The sequence below is a fragment of the Pleurodeles waltl genome, chromosome 8, assembly GCF_031143425.1.
Source record: "Pleurodeles waltl isolate 20211129_DDA chromosome 8, aPleWal1.hap1.20221129, whole genome shotgun sequence".
In the NCBI taxonomy this organism is placed as follows: domain Eukaryota; kingdom Metazoa; phylum Chordata; class Amphibia; order Caudata; family Salamandridae; genus Pleurodeles; species Pleurodeles waltl.
In genome coordinates this window covers 704,353,507-704,377,179 of record NC_090447.1, presented here as the reverse complement: position 1 = coordinate 704,377,179, position 23,673 = coordinate 704,353,507, and positions in this window count along the sequence as shown.

The window sequence follows — 23,673 nt, the reverse complement described above, 5'->3', positions numbered from 1 at the left end:
GTAAGGATGCAAGAACTAGAAGGCCACCCCGTGCTCTCCCCATTGCGGAGGTTATAGCCGGCTGACATAGGGAAGTAAAACCATTCAGAAGGAAAGTATCCCTGGACCAAGTCTCCTGTAGACAAATTATGTCATAGGAAGAAATAAAGCTCCTCCAATCCGAGTTGTCAGTTTTAGACTGCAACCCTGCTATATTCCAACTAAGCAGAGTTAGTGGTCTGAGCCCAGGACATGGTGTTAAAACTCTAGTATTTGTAGGAGTTGACAAATCCAATACAGACTTTCCTGCATACCGAGTACATTCATTGTAAACATTCCAAGCTATTGATCTCGCCATATTAGTAGGGCAGGGGTTAACCATGGCCATCAGTCAATCGTTCTCATCAAGACAATTAAGAGCCATAAACCGATTGCTAGTAGGTACGTTTACCTGCAATTGGGACCTTGCTGGGTCAGGTGTATGGGTTCTTGGGTTAATAGCGGAGCATTGTGGTAGGAACGCGGGGTCATAAAATTGACACAGGGGATGTATATGGATCCTATTACATGACCTATTACATTGTTCGGAGTTGGTCAAAAAATAGTCCACAGAACAGGAATTTGCAAAATGTTAAACGACATGATCTCCCTCCTCCAATTTCTTTGAATATCCAACCCTCCTCACTCTGCGGGCCATAAGAATCTTATCATAATGATGAAAATTAGGTTTAATATTAGATTTCAACCAGTGACCAGCTTTCCTGATTAGGGATTGGGTATCTTCTATGTTAGAACTCACCAAAGGGGGACCATTTGATAGAACCAATACATACGGATTGCACTCTGGAGGTAGATATAAAGAATCTGCTTGGTTTGTAGATTTGTTTTGACCTGTAGCATGCAAACTAGAGGAACAAGCTTCCCTGGTCAACCCTTGTGCAGAATCGACAGCTATGTTTCCTTGGCCAGAAACGGCCTATAGGTTGGGCGAGGGATTACTAGCTCCTTGGGATAAGAAAGTAGATATGGGGTTGGTTTGATAAACCTGGTCTTGGCTGTGAGATTTTCCCGTACTTACTAATCCTGGCTTAAGTAAATGAGATAAAGTACTAGTCACATCATTGCAAAAGCAATCAAGCTTCCTAGTAATCATTGTGATAAGTTTTGCCTCTAAGGTTGCAGAAAAAGTTTTGAGTATAGAATCTATAACACTAGTAAAATCTTCAGGGGCATCCTTTCTCAAAATACATTCAGGAGTGGAAGCCTGGGAAACTGGATTTTTAGCACTTAAATCCGAAAGGGTGGATGTTCTCTTTTTAGGGCCCAAAGCATTTTTTGTGTTTTTAGACTTTTTCCCGGCTCTCCTCTTCTTCAGAGGAGGAGAATCAACCTGAGAACAAGAGCTTTCCAGAGGTGGATTAACAAAAGGGTTAGGAGAATTGATTAAGTCTATGGGAGGAAGTATATCATGGCCCAACTGTGTAATACTAGAAGGCAGGGCCAGTAGTGAGAGCCCAGTTCTTGAATTTATTCAAGAACTATTGAGTTTATTTGAACAGTAGAGTCCAAAGGTGGCTGCTGAACAGTGCTTTGGACAGCCCCAATCCTTTCTTCTACTTGCTCTATTTCAGATTCAATGGCCCCCATCACAGGGGATAAATAGCTAGTAATGGAGGACTGGAGAGAGCTGGGCCCACCTCCCCCCTTTTGCAAGTTAATCTTTCTCTTCCCCATTATAGATGACGGTCTCCCACAGCGACTTTAACAGCTTCCAAAGGAATTTACCGTCAAACGGGAGGAAGAAACGTTAGAGGGGGGGCCCAGCCCGGCCTCTTCCGGTCGATGACGGGTGAAGGACGGGCCCACCCTTGGCCCTGGCTTTGCCCGGGCGCCACCCGCGCGCGTCCTGCGAGGCGGGAGTGCTGTTGTGAATTTAAAGGGCTTCTGCCCTTCCGAAATCTGCTGCCGCCTCCTCCCCGCAGCCGCCTCCTCTCTGCGCGCGTCCCGTGAGGCGGGAGTGCTGTAGTGAATTTAAAGGGCCCCTGCCCTTCTGAAATCTGCTGCCGCCTCCTCCCCGCAGCCGCCTCCTCTCTGTGCGCGTCCCGCGAGGCAGGAGCGCTGTAGTGAATTTAAAGGGCTCCTGCCCTTCCGAAATCTGCTGCCGCCTCCTCCCCGCAGCCGCCTCCTCTCTGGGGTGGCACAGTGTGCCGGCTCATATTTACAAGGCCACCAAAGCCACAGTGCATGGCTTTTCATGGCCATGTGAATATGGCCCCCTTTCACACATAACTGTACAAAAAAGGGCCATTCCATAGGTGTCTCTCTGGGAGTTCCATGCAACACCCATGGAATCTGATACATTTTCAGAGTTACAAGGCTGGGAATGCATCAGATTCCTACGTCACCTCAGGGGTGGCGTTAAAGTGGCGCAATGGGGAAAAATCACATTGTTTCTCCCCATTTTGTCCTCTTTCTATGAGAATGAGGAAAACGTCATTGATGATTGTTTATGAGCAGAAAGTTGTTCCTTGCTGCACATAAACAATCATCCCTGCAACGCAGACTCCCTTGCACCATGGCGCAAGGGTGCCCAAGTTGGCTCTAGGCAGCAGTTTGTGCACCAGCGCAGAGGAAAGTACAGAGATGTGTTATGTTTCTGTAAATATAATGCATCCGTGCACTTTCAAACTGACGCAACGCTGCACAGCAAGCTGGCTTGCAGCGCCACGCTGATTCATTTCTTTGTAAATGAGCCCCTTAGCATTTAATGATTTTAAAACGACATAATCAGTATACCGATCCTGACGTAATCCCCTATGAATGACTTCAGCAATAAATGTGACAGCAGTAGATGTACTGATTCGCCTGAATCAAGACTTATATCCAACCCTTATTTGATAAAGGTTCCTTGAACTGAGCATCTCTTTACTTTCCTTAAATGTTTTCCCTCATGAGAACAATGATGCTTCACTCCCTGCAAATGGAGGAAACCAGTTTCGCTCTTCGGGGAATTTCTTGTGTAGCTATACATTGATGCTAGTGCACTGCTCACAATGCCCTAATTAATGATTTAACTAGTAGAAGCTGCCTTATTTTGATCAAGTGTGTGGTTTAAAATTGAAGCCCCCGGTCTGGTTATTCTACAGCACTAGTTATGAATAAATGTAGCTTCATTTTGGTATCAACGTTATTTCCTTGTGTATTTTCAAAATGTTTATATAGTTATACCTTTCAATGTACCTCGAAGTGTTATGCTCTTTGTATTGTGTTTTTACAGACTGCATAGGTTCGAGTATTAAACTCATGAATTAATCCCTATCCTTCATGAAAGTGAAGTGTGGTTATGCAACCATATTTGTGAAAACTGCTTCTCAAGGGAGGTTTTTCCGAGTTAAATAAGAGCTAAATAATTTCTCTGTTTCAAATCCTTACAATCACTGTAGAAGTTCCGTTGACACAATATAGCACACTCCAAGCCAGGGAGAAAATGTTATAGTTTTCAGCATACACTGTCCAGCTGATGAGATATAAAATATTAGGTTGCGAGGTTAGAGGTAATAAACCTTCTGTGCTTCCATACCCTCTTTGTTGATGAATCTGGTTGCCCAGATTGAACACTGACTGAGCTGAGTTACAAGCTTGTGTATTCAAAGTGATTCCTGATTGAATTATGCCCTCCAAAGCTTCGCACAGAAGGAAAGCAGAGGTCCACGGTGCCTTCTTGAGCACACTAAGGCCCATATTTATACTTTTTTAGGGCTGCATTTGCGCCGCTTTTTGACGCACATGCGGCGCTAAAGAAGTATAAATATGGGCCTAAATTCCGGAAAAGTTTGTTCTCTAAAATAAATATTTAAATCAGTGTACATTGAGCAATAGAGTCCTCTGGGCTTGTTCTGCAACGAGGCCTCTGAGCCCTGTGCCGACAGAGCTCTCATCTTCAGCGACCCTACATTGTATGGCATAGTGCTCACTGCTCAGTGGCAGAAAGAAACGAGTTCCCTTCTGTCATTTGAAGCATTTCCCTCGTGATGTCTGGAAAGACAGCCGAATGTTGGAAGGAGGGCTGAGTAGTCCTTGGAATACTAAACCGATTAGGCGTGTGTCCAGCCCAGCTAAGTGACAGACAAATGAGGGCAACAGACTCTTATGCTTTCCATATAAGCCAAAAAGTATAACAATTGTGGACCACAGTATGGAATCCCTTTCTATTCATCTTTTGTAAGTGTGCCAACTCACCACAAAAATAATGGACTTTGGGAATTGAGCAATCACTCCAAGCAATACCTTGTTCTTTGAGTTGGATTGCCGATTTCTGGAAAAATGGTAGATTTAGGGATGGGGAATGAGCTCCTTGAGAAATGGCAAACTCTGGAAGTAAGAGACCACCTGTCAAAATGACTTACACAATTATGTGAATAGTATACATCTCTAGTAGACGCAATTTATCAGAAAAACAACATGGTGAAATCCCACATTGCATACGTCAATTGAGGCCAATATAAAAGGTAATCTCATCAATGCAGCAGAGCTTATCCCATTCTCAGAAAATTAACATAGCTCAATGAGTTAAGCATTTACTTTGGACACAACTTCAAATCCCAGCAAGGAAGACTTATGCTGCTTTTATCTTTATAAGGTCAACCAACTGAGTACATCTGATTTGAACCCTAGTAACACATGCTCCTTACTTCACTACAAAATGACAAATCTGCAGTAGCAAGTCATATAGTAGGGGGCTCTGAAGTGGTCAAAAGCCGCACGCAGCACCAACACACAGCATGAATAAATCAGCCTAAACAACTGCAATGGTTGTTTAAGGTTCTAGCCAGACAACGTCATTATTCGAAGTTGCAAGAAGTAAACCTTTAAATGGCATTAAGAACATAGCAATTTATTTAGAACATGGAAAACACCAGTGCCTAAAAACTTGACCTGTACGGATCTATGTCCGAATAATCCGTATTCAGAATAGTTACGTAGGGGCATCCTGAAACAGTTAATAACAATCAGAAAGGTTAATTCTATTTTTGCAGAAAGAAGAGTGCATCGAGGCTATAAACATCTATTCTTCCAATGGCAGCTCAGGGCCTCGGTTGGAAATGCCAGGTCTAAGAAATGCCAGACAAAGACAAAGCAGGAGCATGTTCAGTGGAATGTTGTACATAAACTACAGTGAAATATTTACAGTATCACATTTTGAAATAGTCAACATCATAGTCTTTGGAAAGGTCAAACAATTCCAGCAACAGCTTTCATTACTACTGTGCCATATGGGAGCTGGCTTTAATATTCCTCAGATTCAGAGCCTGGCACGCGCATGTGTTATATAATGCTGCTAGTAACTTTCTTCTGCGCCTGAAAGTATATTCACCGTTAAGCTCCTTTAAATAGGCATCAAAAGATGATATTCAATTTAAAATAATGTGATGTATTTTAGGTGACAATACCAGTACGGTTGATTTAATGATTTATATGGGGAGATAATATACTCCAGAGATTTACGGTTTACATTTCATACTTAATGCAACACTGAGGGATTTTGTTTCATTGTATCGAAAGAAGCAACAGTGTATTACATATGTTCAAATCACGTGAAGTGTGTCTAATCTGATTTTCTAATGAGGGTCATATGCAGAGTACAATGGACTGCCCTTGGGGAGGGTTAAATGTGCATTTCACATGTTCAATAAGGATTCGCCACTTTCTGGCAATGAATCGCTGAGACTGGGTTTGTCCTTTTCAGGCAAATACTTAACAGGCTTGTTAGGCAGTTTTAGAAGTGCTTGTATGAGGCTGATATACTTGCCAAATTGGGCCAGATCAGTTGGCTCCGTCCTAGTAAACATTAAGATTCTTAGCCTCGTTGCGGGTTGTGATCCCAAATGTTAGAAAAAACGTTTTTTTTTTTTTTTTTTACTGTGGTACTCAGAGCATGCAGTAGCGCCGGGCAGCAGTATAGCAGAAGGTTAAAAGATTCATGCTTATAATCACAAAGACTGTAGTTGATGATATTAGAAAAGGAGGGCTACTCAGGGTTTAGTTATTTGATCTGTAGGCCCATCGGCCTTGCAGCCGTTATTAGCTTTAAACTGGTGTTCCAGATGGAGCAGTGGAGGTATAGCTGCGGGCTCAGGCAGTGTGGCTGCATATTGGGGTAAAATTTGCCCATGCTTTTAGCATCAGTAAGCTCTTCAATTTTGGCATATGGCTTGTTTTTGAGAGTGATCTTGTCTGTTTTTTTTAGAATTGCTTGAAACCCTGCATGGGAGAATTGCTGCTTGTTCAGCTCTGACTGATCTAGTTGGAGAATATCAATTGATTTTTTAAGTATTTTGTTCAAGGGTCCTGCTCTGATTTAAAAACATGCTGGAGAACTGCTCTCAGGGACTTGGGCGGCGCCTTTATGATCCTGTAATAGTACTATAAAAAGGTCACCATACTCGTTCACGTTTGGCCCTCCAAGCCAAATTCCAACCTAACCACACAGACTCGTGTGTATAGTGGTAACTTAAAGACCCTTTTGTACACTTTAGGCTAGAATTTTTCCACAGCTTTGGTGAATTGCCCTTGATAGGCTTCATGTCCATATTTGATCGTGGGAAGGAGTGCTGCCTCTATTACTCATTGTATTATGTCGGTGAAAGGGCCTTCTAATAAGTTATTGAGTTGGCAGGCTCTGGTGATTATTAATTCCACCTTTTCTTCTAGATGCCTCAGATGTGTTTTTACTTTTCCCTTTGCAGACAGCCAGACTCCTGAATAATTACATGATTCAGTGCTTTTGATTTTTAATGTGCTGAGACTCCATACGGTTCGTTTTCTTAGCGTTCTACTAAAAATTGGCACTTTTGTTTTGAAGCCATTTGCTCTCATTTTATTGGTCAGATCCCATTTATGAAGAACGTAGAGTGCTCTCTGGATCTCTATTCGAGAGTGATCCAGGAGGACACTATCATCTACATATTGTAATATTTTTACTTTAATGTCCCTGATTTGTGGAAGAATTAAATTGGCCTGTTTCAGTGCTGAACACACATCCACTGTATACAGATTAAATAGTAATGGCACAAGTATGCACCCTTGCTTTCAGCCATCGTCTGAAGGCATTTTCCTTGTGAGAGTTTTCAGTGATATCTTGACTCTCAGGTTGATTATTCAGGTCGATTAGAAATGTATAATGATGTTATTGCCTGAAGGAGAGTCTTTGGAACGTCCAATCCCTGCAGTTTCCTCCATAAGTTTCTCCTATCCATCGAGTCAAATGGAGCAGAATAGTTGACAAAATATGTGTGAATAGGGAGCTGCTTCTCGCTAGTGGTCTGGTGAATTAAATAAGAAAGTGCAACTATATTGTCCACTGATAAGGAATTTGCCCTGAAGCCAGTTTGGCAAAACATAATTATCCCATTCGCCTCCGCCCGATGCTCCAGTTCTTTCAGGAGGAAGGAGACATAGATCTTAGCTTCAATAGCCAGAAGGGCGATAAGGTGGTAGTTTGCTAGATCCTGCCTGTTGCTCTTCTTCAACATTGGGTGCAAGATCGATCACTTCCAGCTCTCCGGTACCTCCCAGATCGATAGGCATGAAGAATACAGTTACAGGAGTATTGCTGACCATAAGTTGGTCACACCCTTGAAAACCTGAGCTGGAATGCCATTTGGACCTGAAGTTCCAGCTGCTCTAATTTTCCTCAGGTTTTCGGAGACATCATTGGTGCTTGGGTAAAACCTAATTGTTCTGGGTGTCAATAGGGCTGCCTAGTGTGCTCAAGTTGGTGTTGCTTGCCGTTCTTGGAAAGTATACATTATTTACATGGTGTAAACACAAGAATTCATCAACTACATAATTTTTTTAGCTTTACAGGTATAGTTTGTTTTCGATATATCTCCACAAGTCAGCAGGATTTCGTTTGCCCATTAATGTATATACAGTTGGCCACTCGTTGTCTATGTGTTCATGTTTGGCAGCCCAAACCAGTTGTTTAGTTTGTTTGTTTAGGGACCATAGTCTTGATTGTAATTCTATTTTATTTGATTTATTACACACTTTTGACTTGCTTTTTGAAGCCGATGGATGTTCTGCTTGCATTCCATTCTAGGGCACTTTTTCAGTGCGGGGGTTTAGTAACCGTCCATTGACGTACTTTTGAGGTGCCTAAGGCAAGGTAGCTGTCTTTGGTAATTGTCTTCCAGTTATTCACCAGGACCTCTGGATAATCTCCAAGTTTTGAATCTCTGCAAGAAGACTGGACCCATTTTATTCGCCCAATTAGTTTCGGGTTTTCATCACCATCTGAGATGAACACTGTCTTCTGGCATTTACTATTGGTTGTGTTTACGTTTATAACAGTGTGGAGTGGGAGATGATCACTCTCTTGAGATGATAGAATTTCAAAGTTCTTTAGGGACTTGGAGATTTTGTCAGTGGAGCCCTTGAAGGGTTTTTGGAATTTTGGATCCGCAGGTTTATTTTACAAAGTGTGCTGGATGGACTTGAGGTCATAGTTGTTGAACAGACTGTGGAGCAGGTTAGTGATGGGACACACTGCAGTGGGTTATGTCTGGGATACTCCCAAGTGATGGATACTAAAATCCCCACAAATTATGATTTTATAGTTGGTGTGATGACAAACCACAAGACCTAAGGATTCACACAATTGGGTCAGCCTATCTGTTCTTTCAGGTCCAAAGCTGTTAAAATAGACATTGGCTAGTAATACTTTTATCTCTTGGTAGTTTATGTACAATCCTTCCAGGGTGACCAATTGTATCATCAAATCATGCGCCTCAATTGTTTTTTAAGATATGTAGAAAGGCCACCTGAAGGCCTCCCAAAGATGTTTGTTTTTTTGGCAGCTTGATGTATTTCATGAAATCTGGGAATTGTTGTGAGGCTTGTTGACCAAGTTTCTTGAAGACAGATCAGGTTGACGTTCATTATTAACAATCTTGCAGAAGGGGATTTGTGTAATCTAGATGGTCTGGCAATGTTTCATGATGTTATCTTTAAGTTTTGCTTTCTTTCTGTGCCTATGCTGTTAGTGCAAGGAATAATTTTGAGTGTCACTCAGTAAGGTGGACAGTAGGCATTTCCAATCTCCTTCACATTTTTCCTCATTATGCTCAAAGGCTATTTTCCTAACTGGGCCCATTTTCTTTGAGTAGAATCACAAGATTGGCATTTTGCTATACTGCATGTTTAATTATGAGTACTCAGCACCCCTTAGGATTCAGCTGGATTGATATTGTGACCTTAAAGAGGCTTTTTGTTTCTTCAATAGGTACAGATACATATGTGTCCCAGGTTTCACAAATCCCAATGCCTAATTCCTCTAAGGTCGATTTTCTAATCAAAATATCTACTGCCAGTAAGGGCAATGTTAGTATTATTATTGTTGATTCTCTTCCATCAATGTGGTATGTCAGTGTTTTAAACTCTACACTCAGGATGTCTTCTGTGGTTATATTTGCTAAGTTTGGGATGAATAAATAACCACAGCACATCATGGTGGCCCCCCGGACAGATATTGCAGGGTGAAGATCAGTTTGCTGCCCTAGAATCACACATGGGCTCACCAGAGATGGAATTTGCCTCTAAATTGACAAATCCAGGATTGGTCAAGCATGGGCCAATAGGGCCTGCTGTGTGAGGTGGCTGTGTTTCCTGGGTCTTCTACTTTTGACAACACCATAGGGGTATTCAGTGGAGTTTCAAGGGATTCTCTAAGACAGGTTTGTTGATTGTGTAACTTCTGAATGGACACTGAGCACAGTGAGGGAATTGGATCCATCTTAAGGCTTAGAAGAGGTTACAACGTACTCTGATATAGGTTGAGCGGGTGATTGCGTTACAAGTAGTTGAGTTGTTTTCCGGGGCTCATCCACCTCCTTCTTGAGTGCTGTCCTTTCCTTAAATATGGGATACAAGCTGGTAGGGGTACAATCTGGTATATTTGCAAGGATTTGATGCTTGCTATTGCAAGAGGTTTTCAGTAGCTGTGTTGCAGCTTTGTTTTTAGCCATTTTTAAGTTCTTCTTTGACCTTTTTGAGAGAACTCTTGACAATTGGTTAAGTGCTTGATTCAGATCACCCTTGCTACTGAAGTGTTTTCCTTTGCTGGCAGGTTGCATGTTATGTGAACTTGTGAGACTATCTTGAGAGTTTCCTCCCTGGAGGCTGTGGAAATGCTAGTTACTTGGTCCTCTGGTTTCACATCCAAGGCAGACTTGGTGTTTATCTCTTTGCTTGGCAGATCTCCTTGCGCTATTGGGGAATTAAATGTGGTGTCCAATGGTGGATTTGCATGGTTGGATGATGTTGAATATGACAAGTGAATACTTGTTTAAGCTGGGTGTTGAAAGGCAAGTTTTCAGTCCATGATCATCACGGTTAGAACTTCTGGTAGAGTACATAGTTTTCAACTATTGGGTGACAGGGACATGTTGCTTTGTCTCTTTCAGCTGGGATTCCACTTTGCTCTTTGCTCTTGTTAGTAATTCAAGGGGTTTGGGGTGCATTTAACTAATTGGATAAATAGGATATTATTTACTCGTTGGTCATAATATGGCATTTATGACTGAGATCAGCCACTGCTTACACACTTTAGGAGTATTTAGCCGGGTGTAGAACTCTATTTAAGGTCACTTCTGATACACACATGGAGAGGAAATGAGCTTGCAAATGAAGGCGCATTCTAGCTGCATTTTTGTGCGGGGAGAATTTATTTCCATCAAGTAGACATTTCTCATGGTATGGAGTCTCCTAATGATGATACTGTTTCCTCCATTATGACAGCTGACATCCAGAAGCTGATTGACTTAGAAATCACAAAGGCTTTGGCAGCTAAATCTACATCAAGGAAGCGACCACAAAGTACAAGATCTCCTTCTCATCTCTCTTCTTCCCAGTCGGATACCAAGACTTCTTCTGGAAAGTATGTGAGGAGAGAGGAGGTGATGAACATGTTCTCATGTACCCACAATTTTGGTTTCCTCCTTTTCAAGGAGAAACAAATGAGGAGGGCTTGTTCCCTCAGTAAATTAAAAATTATTCTGTGGCGATGCCCATCCACGGCAGGATCAAATACCTGGGTGTATCGGAATAGAGAATTAGTTAAGGCATCAATTTCAGGATCCCAGCAAAAATTATATATGATGGAGCATACTGAGGATGTCTTAACTCAATCTGTCAAGGTAGATGCCATCCTTGCTACTTTGATTAGTAGAAATTATTTTAATCCTGTCCATTGCACACCATCAATTGCTACTGATTAGAAAGTGGATGGTGCACTGATAAAGAATTTATCTGGAGTAAATCTAGCCATAAGAGCAAGTACATGCTTAGCATATGTGGCACAGTTTCTGTTTAAAGACTTTGACATGCAATTCACAAGTGTATGGAGTGTGCAAAGATGTTAGTAGCCACGGAGCAACAATCTAAATTGTTGGCTGACATTTCATTTAATATTGTCAGAACTACTGCCATTCATACAGGTGCAATGGTCTCTGCACACAGACACCAATGGATGAGAGATTGGAAAGCTAATCCAGCAGAAAAGGCAGTTTTGTTGAAGATGCTATTCGATGGGGAGATGCTGTTTAAGGAATAATAAGAAATTATGTTTATAAAGGCTTTTTGTAGAACTGTAAGCATGCCCTTCCATATAATGGATAGTCGCCCTTCTGTAGTAAAATGGAGTGGAACAATTTGTCAAAGTCCTCACCTAAAAGAGATATGTCAGGAATTGGTTGGACAAGAAGAGAAGATACAACCAAGAATGTCCTATGTAAAGACTGATTTCTCTCAGCAGGTTCTGCAAAAAAAAAAAGTCTTGACAATGATGGCAATCTAAGTTTTCCAGTAAGAGCAAAGATTTGTCATATCTTCACTTTCGGAAAAAGTCTGTTTCTTTTTAATAGGTGCTGGATGTGATCAAAAACAGATACACAATAAACGTCCTCAGTTGTCCTCCAAATACAGGGCCAATAACGTCTCTTATTCCGAAGGATCCAAGAAAAGGTGAGGCTCTTCAGGAAAGTGTTCAGACTTTGTTAAACAACTTAGCAATAGTTCCAGTCCCAGAAGAGGAAAGGGGCAGAGGAACTTCCTCAATCTTATTTCTAGTCTGAAGTGTTTAAGGTTCTTTCAGACCAGTACTGGACTTAAAGTGAGTAGATACATGGGTGAATACTGTCGATTTCTGGATGGTGATTTTACCTGTGCTAATCTCTATGAACAACGAGGGTGATTTTCTTGTGTCTACTGTGCAGCAAGATGCTCTTCTATACATTCCTATCAGAAAGTCTCATCAGAAGTTTATAAGGTTTGCCATCAAGGATCAGCATTTCCAATTCATGGTTCTTCTCCAAGAGACTTTAAAAACATGTTGGCTCCGTTGGTAGCTTTTCATCTCAGGGATATGATATACATTCATCTCATTCAGGGGCAGTCAATAATTTTGTAAAAGCACTTACTGAAAGAGTCCTCCCAGTATTGCAAAACCATGGGTTCCTCATCAGTTGTGAAAGATCATGGTTGGAACCCACTCAAGACATGTGTTTCATAGGAGCAAGGTTTCAACCGGAACAGGGGATTGTTTCTGTCCCAGATGCTGAAGATCAGGTCTCACAAAGGGGATGTCATTTCTCTGAAGGCTACCAAATTATCTTCCTGAATGTAGGCTCAGGGGCATCTGGATGCCACAGTCTTTCTAGTTCTCTGGGCAAGAGTTCATCTGCATCTGCTCATGCGGTTCATACTCAAAACCAGGTCTCAGATATTTAAACAAAAAATGTTGACATGCTTCTATAGATGAAAGGGAACTTTCTTGGTGGCTTGTCGGTAAGAAATAACATCAGTAGAAGAATTCCTTGATCCCCTTCACCTGTAGTGGTGATAACAACAGATGTGAGTCTCTTGGGTGAGAAATCTGGCTAGGAGTAAGTCAGATCCTGAACCATAGCTCAAAGTCAGAATCTCTTGAATTGATAAAAACAGGAAGGCATCAGAAGAGCTATCAAATAGTTTTAACATTTTATTCACAGCAAAAATGTTCTGATTCGAAGAGGCAATGTTAGAGCCAAGGCCTTTGCCAAGAGGCAAGTGGAACAAGATCTCAGGCTTTAGACATAATCTCAGACAATCACATTCTCTGTTCTCAAAGAACATTGCTGTGACTGAGAGCCATTCACATTCAGGGGGTCAGCAATGTGATAGCAGATGCATTGAGTTGAGAGATCCCATCTTCCACTAATTTTTCTCTTCATCCTCAAGTTTTCAACCAACTAGTTCAGAAATGGAGGATGTCAGTGTTGTATCTTTTTGCAATAACGAGAAATGCGAAGGGCCTGAGATTTTGTTCCAGGTCTTAAGAAGCAGGACTGGACTGTCGTGCAGATGGCAATGCAGCCTCCTCTATGCATTTTCCCCATTTACCTTTATCTCGTCCTTTCTTGTGAGACTCAGGAAGGTATTGCTCAGGTGATGTTAATAGCACCCTCTTGGTCTTGAGCGAATTGGTATCGTCTGTCAATGAGTCTGAAAGCCTCAGAGAAGTGGCAGATCCTTATAGTCCAATCTCCCCGGTTATTTTCTTCCCTGAATCTCAAGGTTTTGCACAGACTGCATTTAACAGCCTAGAAGATGCGAGGAGGGGTCTGATTCTGAAGAATTTATCAGAAGAGCAGCATCCACTTTGCAGCCCTCAAGGAGAGATTGGACACTTAGGGGGTTATTACAACTTTGGAGGAGGTGTTAATCCGTCCCAAAAGTGACGGTAAAGTGACGGATATACCACCAGCCATATTACGAGTTCCATAGGATATAATGGACTCGTAATACGTCTGGTGGTATATCCTTCACTTTACCGTCACTTTTGGGACGGATTAACACCTCCTCCAAAGTTGTAATAACCCCCTTAGATCCTATGCTAATCATTGGGGATCCTTTTCAGTGTGATACACGCATAGGGAATTAGATACAACGAAGCCTGATTTAGTTTACATTTTGCAGTTCCTCAAGGACAGAACTTCTATGGGTTGAAGTTGGCTTCCTTGAGGGTTCAAATGGCTGTTCTCAAGGCATTTCAAAGTTCTTGGGGTAATTTGAAAATGGATGGGGAGCTGATTCTTCAACTTTTTAATGGTCTTAGTAATGTTAATCTGGATTCTCCTAGGCAGTTTCCTGCATGGGATTTGTAATTAGTCGCAGTGGTGTTGGTTAACCCTCCTTTTGAGTCTGTAGAAGAGGTGGAGGTTGAATTGTTGACTCTAAAAGTATTTTATTTAATGGTTTCTCTCTTGTAAATTTCCGTAGTGTAAATTATTCAAGACAGAATAGTTTTAAGGCACTCCCTTCCTTTACTCCAAATATTGATTCTTCATTTCAAAGGGATCAGGAGTTGATCTTGCCTGTTTTTTTCCTTTTCCTGTTTCAGAGGAGTGGAAGCTACATTTGTTAGACATGAGAAGGGCTCTTCTTATATACTTGCAAAGAGTGGCCCCATTCAGACTTTCTGGATCTCTTTTTGTTAATTTTGGGAACACAAAGAAAATGGACAGGCCACTTACCGCTTATCTCAGTTGTTGGGTAAGGACACATATTTTTCTGGCTTATGGAGTAAGGACTCAGATTCTCCCTTCTGGGATCCAGGGTAAACCCACCTGCAGTATGTCATCACCAATGGCTGAACTTCAGGAAGATTCCATTGCAGAGATTTTCACGCTGCAATGTGATCTTCGCCTTCCACTTTCATGAATCATTACAGGATTTCTCAGGTGGTGGAATGGGATGACTTGTTGGGTACCAAGGTGCTTTGTTCTATGAAGCTATAGTACAAGGTCCCTGTGTGATCATCATTGTGTACTGTCATAAATAAAAACAATGTGTGGGGATTGTATTGCATCCTTAGTTGTCTGTTTATGTTATTGCTTGCCATTTCTTAATTTGTGATCAACTTAAGTAGGGGAGGAAAGATGGGGTAATGCACCAATTAGTTTAGTTACCTGGTAATTGCATTACTCTGAGTTCTACTCCCTCGCTTCCAGTCATATATCCCTCCCTCTCTCCTTTACAGTCAGTACGACTGAGTTTGTATCCAGCTTAACTTGTCTATGAAACAGAAGGAGCAAGGGGAGAGAGGAGCTTTAGGACAAAATTCAAAAGGCTAGGGTATCTATTGAGGCAGGGCTGCCTCGATTTGCTATGTACTGAAGCAAGGGAGTAGGACTCGGAGTAATGCAATTACCAGGTAACTATTTGGGGCATTGAAATAGAGTGAGATACCAGATTGTCTGAAACGAGGACAAGTGACCTCTCTCCTACAAAAAAACTGAAGGCTCATGTGGAAGACCCATAACCTTTTCTCTCAGTAAGCTCTCTTCCTTTCATATTCAAATTCACAGACAGTTGTATATTCTCAACTAAACCATTTAACACAGGAGAATATTCTATTCATCAGCCTTCAGTCTGGCTTTAGAGTGAGCTAAGCACAGAGACAGCCATTCTGAAAATATTAAATAATAAGCTATACATTTTGTATAAGGGAACTTGAGCGTCCTCATGCTACTACCATTTGACATGGTCATGTATAAAGCCCTCATCAATATGTTAGAAAGCCAAATGGGAGAAGGCTCATAACTCTTCCACTGGTTCTCATCTTACCTAGAGGATTGAAACCAAAAAAAAAAACATAAATCTGCATTATTGTTACATATTGTAATTAAACTAGTATTCCCTAGGACTCCACTCACATACTATTCAACTTCTACATTGATCCCTTGGCTCTCTTCTCCTTAGCCACACTAGGTTCTCAAGTCAGCTCCATGCTGATGACATTTAGATGTATCCTAAAGAATCCACCACTGAAGACATTACACAACTAACACAGATCTAGCAGATTTTCAAACCTCAGTGGCTGGTCACCATCTCAAAAGAACCCCCGTCAAAACAGAATTTTTCTTAGTGTCATCCCCACGCATCTTCATTCTGATTCAATCTTGGCTTGACTCAAAAAGTATCATAGATTGCAAAGCCTCACTTCCTAGCTGTACAATACCTCCTAGCATTACCCTGGACCAAGTCCTTATAAACACATGGTAGAAATGGTCTAATATCAACTGTTCTCACCCACCAGACTTGACTATTTTTTTCCCCTTCTAACTGGTATTCCAAAGACCCATCTCACACCATTGAAAGCATCACTAAACTCTGCAGCAAGGCAAGTCTCAGGAACCAAGTGTTTTCAACACAGCACTTGCACTTATCACTTTTCAATTGCCACATGTTGAGGAAGGGACATGTTCAAGTTTTGAATAATTATACACAAATCTTGCAACACAGACACTCCCAAACAGCTACTTAAACATTTAGCACTATTTAGATACCACTGCTCACTCTGAAGCACTAAAGCCCTCATTACGAGTCTGGCGGTCCTAGGACTGCCAACAAAGCGGTGGTCCAACCACTTTGGCGGCACATTATGACCACTGTGGTTCTGCCACGGTCATACTGCCAGCACCATCAATTTGCCTCCACTGGAGGGACTGGCGGTGCTGGCGATCCTAATCCGCTAGGGCAGCACTGCGTGCAGTGCCACCATAGGGATTACAACCCCCCTCTCTGCCAGCTTTCACATGGCAGCTGCACCGTCATGTAAAAGCTGGCAGAGACAGGGTGCAGAGGCCCCCATGGGCAGCCCTGTGGTGCTTTTCACTGTCTGTTTGGCAAACAGTGAAAAGCACGACGTGTGCTGTTGCACCCTATGCACCGCAACATTGCCCCTGGCTAGATTACAAGCTGGCGTGAATGTTGTGGGCTGTTTCCTGCTGGGCTAGCATGCGTAGACTCTGTTTCCACCCACTGACCCAGAGGAAAACTCATAATACGGGCCAAGGGAAGGTCACCGCACTGGCGGTGATCTGACCACTGGAGTTTGGCAGGCGGCCATTTTCTTTCTCATAGAAATTCCTCTCTTTGTAATACAATGAACCCTATCTAACTCCCAGAAAGTGCAGTTGAAAAATACTCCACGGTTCGCAATCCTGTTAAGAGAAAGATAAATGTGCTCCTATTCTACAGAAACTTTGCACAACAAACCCATCTCACTCCTTTTTCTACCCCCTTCCTTCTCAACCTGTTGACATCTCAGATGTACATCTAAATGAAAAGTGTTTGTTATACCTGTCCACAGACCCTCGAATTGTTGCCTCAATGTATATTTATATAAATGTGACTGACTGCATCTCATTGTAAAACTGAAACGTCTGTGAAGTGCTCTGACATCTCTGTGGTCTGGTAAGTGCTCTAGGAAATTAGAAAATAATACATAGATATCACTGTAGTATTTCATGTCTCTGAAGTTCAATTTCCTTAACATTATTTCCATTTGAAGTTCTGATATTCCACAACATGTCAGAGGATTTATTTAGCTGATAAGCAGTGCTTCTGCAGTGAACACTTAAACTGCATGCCAACAAAAGATTTTGGCCCTTATTATCCCCTCCCTGCACCCCCCTTCCAGAACAGCAACCCCCTCGCCAGGACTCCCACCCCTCCTCCCAGGATACACATGCACATACAACAATCCCCTCCCCGCATACAAGCACACACACACAGTCACACGCACCCCACATACACTGATACACTAAACCTTACATACATGCATTCACTCATATGCATCCATACATGCATTCACTCACACGCATTCATAAACGCATTCATACAAACATTCCAACACGCACTCACTTCAGCAATCATACACGCATTCAAACACCCATACACACATGCATTCAAACACACTTTCACATATGCATACACACATGCATACACACTTACATTCACACACACAGACAGCACCCACTCACACACAACTCCCCCACCCTCCCCTGTTGGACGATCGACTTACCTTGTCTGGCGGGGAGGTCGTCCAGCAGGGAATAGGAACAGGCGCTTTTACTGCCAGAAGCACCCTGCCATCAGGGCACCGCCAGGTCATATTACAGGTCGTAATACGGCTAGTGGAGTCCTTTTGGTGAGGCAGGCCAGTGGTGGAACCGCCCCTGCACCACCAGCATGACTACTGGAGGATTTCTACCCCAATTGTGGCAGAAATCCTTCAGTACTCGTAATAACTTGGTCGTAAGACTGCCAGAACTGGCTTATTCTGGCACCTGTGGCTTCAGTGGACTTCTGAAAAGACTGCCAAAGTCATAATGAGAGCCTTTGTCTTTGTAAAAATTGTTTTAAAAGTAGAGTTTGCACATATTAATTATTGTTACCCTGCAACTTTTTTCTTTGTTTTTTGTTGAGTAGTAGACGGGCAGCTGTATATTGGATGATCTCTGACCTTTTTAATAATCCCCTGAATCCTCTGTTTGAAAACATTTACATAATCCAGTTGTGATGTGATCATCACCTGCACCACTGCTTTCTTTGTGCTATGGTAGAGGCTCCACTGAAATTTCCTTAAAATTCTTAATAAGGCAAAACAGATTGCTGATGAGTTTCAGATGTGGGGTTCAAAGGAAAGCAAATTATTAAACCACACCCCTAAATTCTTTATTGATTTCTTTAGCTGTGGATACAGGCCTAATTTGGAAGGCCACCAAGCCGGTGTCCTATAACATGGGTTGTTCCCTACCGCCATTACTTCTGCTTTTCTCTCACTTAGCTTGAGGCAACATCCATCCACCCAATCTGCTACTGATGGCAGTTTGTCACTTGGCTGGATTTCATAACTTGGTCTGGAGATAAAGAGGTGGCCAGCTGTGTATTATCTGCATAGGAGATAAGTGTGAAGCCAAAAGACTGAACAATATCAGCCAATGGACTCACATAAAGAAAGAACATGTAGGGCTTGAAGATGATCTGTGCTGAACTCCACACACCATGTGGATACTAATAGAGCAGTAAGGCTTCACAAAACATGACATAAGTGTCCTTTGAGAAATGAAGAAATCAATTAACCATCTGTCCTATAATTTCAGTATTGAAGCATACCTCAAAGAATATCATGACAATCAGTGTTGAAAGTGGCACCAGCAAGATAACTACAGTCACCTTGATGTAAGGTGGCTATCAGTTCTTCTGACACTGCTAGTTGAGTGTATTATGTACTGTGGTGAGGATGGAAGACTGTTAGAAATGGGGTTTTTGGTTGGCAGTCAGGTTACCCTCTGTCCAAGCAAAAACCCTCACTCTAGTCAGGGTAAGTCACACACAATCCAAGATTATCCTGTGCCCACCCTCTGGTAGCTTGGCATGAGCAGTCAGGCTTAACTTAAAAGGCAATGTGTAAAGTATTTGTGCAATAAATCATACAATACCACCATATAGCACCACAAAAATACCCCACACAGTGTTTAGAAAAATATATAATATTTATCAGGATAATTGTAGGTCAAAACGAAAATAGTTGCAATGTGAATTTGTAGAGACATCACTGAAAAGTGATATAAAGTGCCTTTAAAAAGCAAACAAAGTCTCTTTCAAGCACAAAGAACCTGATTTGGAGTGGAAAATCTCTTCAGAGGGCCACAGAAGAAGAGATACGTGGAAAAATGGTGTGTGCGTCGATTTCTGCCCAGCACACACGGACTTGCGTTGTTATTTTTCACGCAGGGAAGTCGTGCGTTGTTTTCCGGCGTGCGGAGAGTCTCTTTCTGTGGATCGCGGGGATTACCAGATGTCCCGGGTCTGTGCGTGGATTCTCCTGCTTGTTTTCCGGCTGCGTGTCATTCTGCAGGGCTGCGGGTCAAAGTTTCGCTCTCACAGCAGGCATCGCGTCGATTTCTCCTCTGGAGGTCGGGTGGCGTTGTCTTTGCGAGGCCGTGCGTCGAAGTTCTGGTCGTCCAGAAGGCGTCGCGTCGATCAGCGTCGGTGTGCGGCGTTTTTCTCGCCGCGGAACAAGCTGTGTGTGGAAAAGTTTGGCGTACAAAGCCTCCAAGTGAAAAAGAGAAGTCTTTTTGGTCCTGAGACTTCAGGGAACAGGAGGCAAGCTCTATCCAAGCCCTTGGAGAGCACTTTCAGAGCCCAACAAGAGTTCAGCAAGGCAGCAGGGCAACAGCAAGGCAGCAGTCCTTTGTAGAAAGCAGTCAGGTGAGTCCTTTAGGCAGCCAGGCAGTTCCTCTTGGCAGGATGCAGGTGATGGTTCAGGTTTCTTCTCCAGCAAGTGTCTGATGAGTTAGGGCAGAGGCCCTGTTTTATACCCAAATGTGCCTTTGAAGTGGGGGAGACTTCAAAGAGTGGCTAAGAAGTGCACCAGGTCCCCTTTCAGTCCAATCCTGTCTGTCAGGGTCCCAGTAGGGGGTGTGGCAGTCCTTTGTGTGAGAGCAGGCCCTCCGCCCTCCCAGCCCAGGAAGACCCATTCAAAATGCAGATGTATGCAAGTGAGGCTGAGTACCCTGTGTTTGGGGTGTGTCTGAGTGAATGAACAAGGAGCTGTCAACCAAGCCCAGCCAGACGTGGATTGTAAGGCACAGAAAGATTTAAGTGCAAAGAAATGCTCACTTTCTAAAAGTGGCATTTCTAGAATAGTAATATTAAATCCAACTTCACCAGTCAGCAGGATTTGGTATTACTATTCTGGCCATAGTAAATATGACCTTCCTACTCCTTTCAGATCAGCAGCTACCATTTCAATATTGTATAAAGGCAGCCCCAATGTTAGCCTATGAAGGGAGCAGGCCTCACAGTAGTGCAAAACGAATTTAGGAGTTTTACACTACCAGGACATGTAAACTACACAGGTACATGTCCTACCTTTCCCCCACATAGCACCCTGCTCTAGGGGTTACCTAGGGCACACATTAGAGGTGCCTTATATGTGGTGAAGGGGGAGGTTTAGGCTTGGCAAGTACTTTTAAATGCCAAGTCGAGCTGTCAGTGAAACTGCACACACAGGCCATGCAATGGCAGGCCTGAGACAAGGAAAAAGGAACTACTGAAGTGGGTGGCACAACCAGTGCTGCAGGCCCACTAGTAGCATTTAATCTACCGGCCCTAGGCACATATAGTGCACATTACTAGGGACTTATAAGTAAATTAAATAGTCCAATCAGGTATGATCCAAGATAACCATGTTTAAAGGGAGAGAGCATATGCACTTTAGCACTGGTTAGCAGTGGTAAAGTGCGCAGAGTCTAAAAGCCAGCAAAAACAGTGTCCAAAAAGTGAAGGGAGGCAGGCAAAAAGTTAGGGGTAACCACCCTAAGGCTGTCAGGTCTAACATGTGTCCCCCCCAGCTGAAAGTGGGGAGAGCTACCCGACCTCCTGGGAGCTCTCATCGCCAAGGTGGAAGTATCTGGAGAGACCATCAGCATTGGCGTGGTCAACCCCTGGGCGATGCTCCACCGTAAAGTCCATCCCCTGAAGGGAAATGGACCACCTCAAGAGTTTTGGATTCTCACCCCTCATCTGCATGAGCCATCTGAGGGGCCTGTGGTCTGTCTGAACCCGGAAGTGAGTCCCAAACAGGTAGGGACTTAGCTTCTTCAGTGCCCAGACCACAGCAAAAGCTTCTCTCTCAATAGCACTCCACCTCTGTTCCTGTGGTAATAGCCTTCTGCTAATAAAGACTACTGGTTGGTCTAGGCCCTCCTCATTTAGCTGTGCTAGGACCGCCCCTATGCCATGCTCTGAAGCGTCTGTCTGCACAATAAATTCCTGGGAGTAGTCAGGGGCCTTGAGCACGGGGGCCGTGCACATGGCTTCCTTTAGAGAGTCAAAGGCTTTCTGACAAGCCTCTGTCCAATTCACCAACCTAGGTTGTTTCTTGGAAGTGAGTTCTGTCAAGGGTGACACAATGGTACCATAGCCCTTGACAAATCTGCGGTAGTATCCTGTGAGGCCTAAAAAGGCTCTCACCTCAGTCTGTGTTCTAGGTGGTTGCCAAGCCTTGATCATTTCAATCTTGGCCTGGAGTGGCTGCACCTTGCCACCACCCACTAGGTGTCCCAAGTACACCACAGAACCCTGCCCAATCTGGCACTTACTAGCCTTGATGGTCAGGCCTGCCTGTTGCAGGGCCTGAAGCACCTCCTTGAGGTGGAGCAGGTGTTCCTCCCAGCTGGAACTGTAGACAGCTATGTCACCCAGGTAGGCTGCACAGAAGGCATCCTTGCCAGCTATGACCCCGTTAACCAACCATTGGAAGGCAGCCGGGGCATTTTTCATCCCAAATGGCATCACTTAGAACTGGTAATGGCCCTCAGGGGTTGAAAATGCAGATCTCTCTTTAGCCCCCTCAGTCAGGGCGATCTGCCAGTACCCTGAAGTAAGATAAAACGTACTCAGGAACTTGGCAGCGCCCAGTCTGTCAACGAGCTTATCAGCTCGGGATGGGGTGAGCATCAGTCCGTGTGACTGAGTTGAGAACCGGTAGTCCACACAGAACCGGAGTTCTGGCTTCGCACCTGGGGCAGTAGCCTTAGGGACCAACACTACCGGGGTGGCCCAGGGACTACTGGATTTCTCGATAACCCCTAAAGCTAACATCTTGGAGACCTCCTCCTTGATGCTGGCCTTCACCTTATTAGATAACCTGTAAATTTTGTTCTTCACAGGTAGACTGTCACCTGTGTTATTGTCATGAACACAGAGGTGGGTCAGTCCAGGAGTAAGGGAGAACACGGGGGAGAACTGCTCCAACAGCTCAGAGCAGTCTCCTTTCTGGTTTAGAGTCAGGGAGTCAGAGAGAATGACCCCTTTCAATGACCCATCCCCTTCTTGGGCAGATAGGAGGTCGGGGAGAGGTTCACTCTCCTCTTCCATTCCTTCATCCGTGACCAGAAGCATGTGGACCTCAGACCTCTCAAAATGAGCCTTTAGTTGGTTGACATGGAGCACCCTTAGGGGGTTCCTAGGGGTTTGGAGGTCCACTAGGTAAGCGGCCTCCCCTTTCCGCTCCTTTACTTCAAATGGGCCAGACCAGCGGTCCTGAAGAGCTCTAGGCTCTACTGGCTCCATTCCCACACTTTGTCTCCAGGTTGAAACTCTACTAGGGTGGCCTTCTGGTCATACCAGCGTTTCATTACCTCTTGACTGGCCTCAAGATTACTTTGGGCCTCTTTCCAGAAGCGGTTCATCTGGTTGTGGAGGGCCAACATGTAGCTGACCACATCCTGAGGGGGCGCCTTGGGAGCTTTCTCCAACCCCTCCTGACAGGGTACCCATAGAGAAGCTCAAATGGACTGAACCTCACCCACCTCTGGGGGACCTCTCTGTAAGCAAAGAGAAGGCATGGTAAGAGGACGTCCCAGTTACGCCTCATGGCCTCAGGCAGGCCACCAATCATGCCTTTCAAGGTCTTGTTGAATCTCTCCACAAGACCATTACAGTGTGGGTGATAGGGTGTGGTGAACTTGTAGGTTACATCACACGCATCCCACAGAGACTTCATGTATGCAGACATGAAGTTAGTGCCTCTGTCAGACACTATCTCCTTTGGGAATACCACACGGGTAAATATCCCCATCAGAGTTCTGGTCACTACCGGTGCAGTTACGGTCCTCAGAGGGATTGCCTCTGGGTAACGGGTGGCATGGTCCACCAAAATCAGGATGAACCTGTTGCCTAGGGTAGTTTTGAGGTCCAATGGACCAACAATGTCGATGCCCACCCTTTCAAAGGGGGTGCCAACGGCAGGAAGTGGAATCAGAGGGGGTTTAACCCTTTTTCCTGCTTTACCACTGGCCT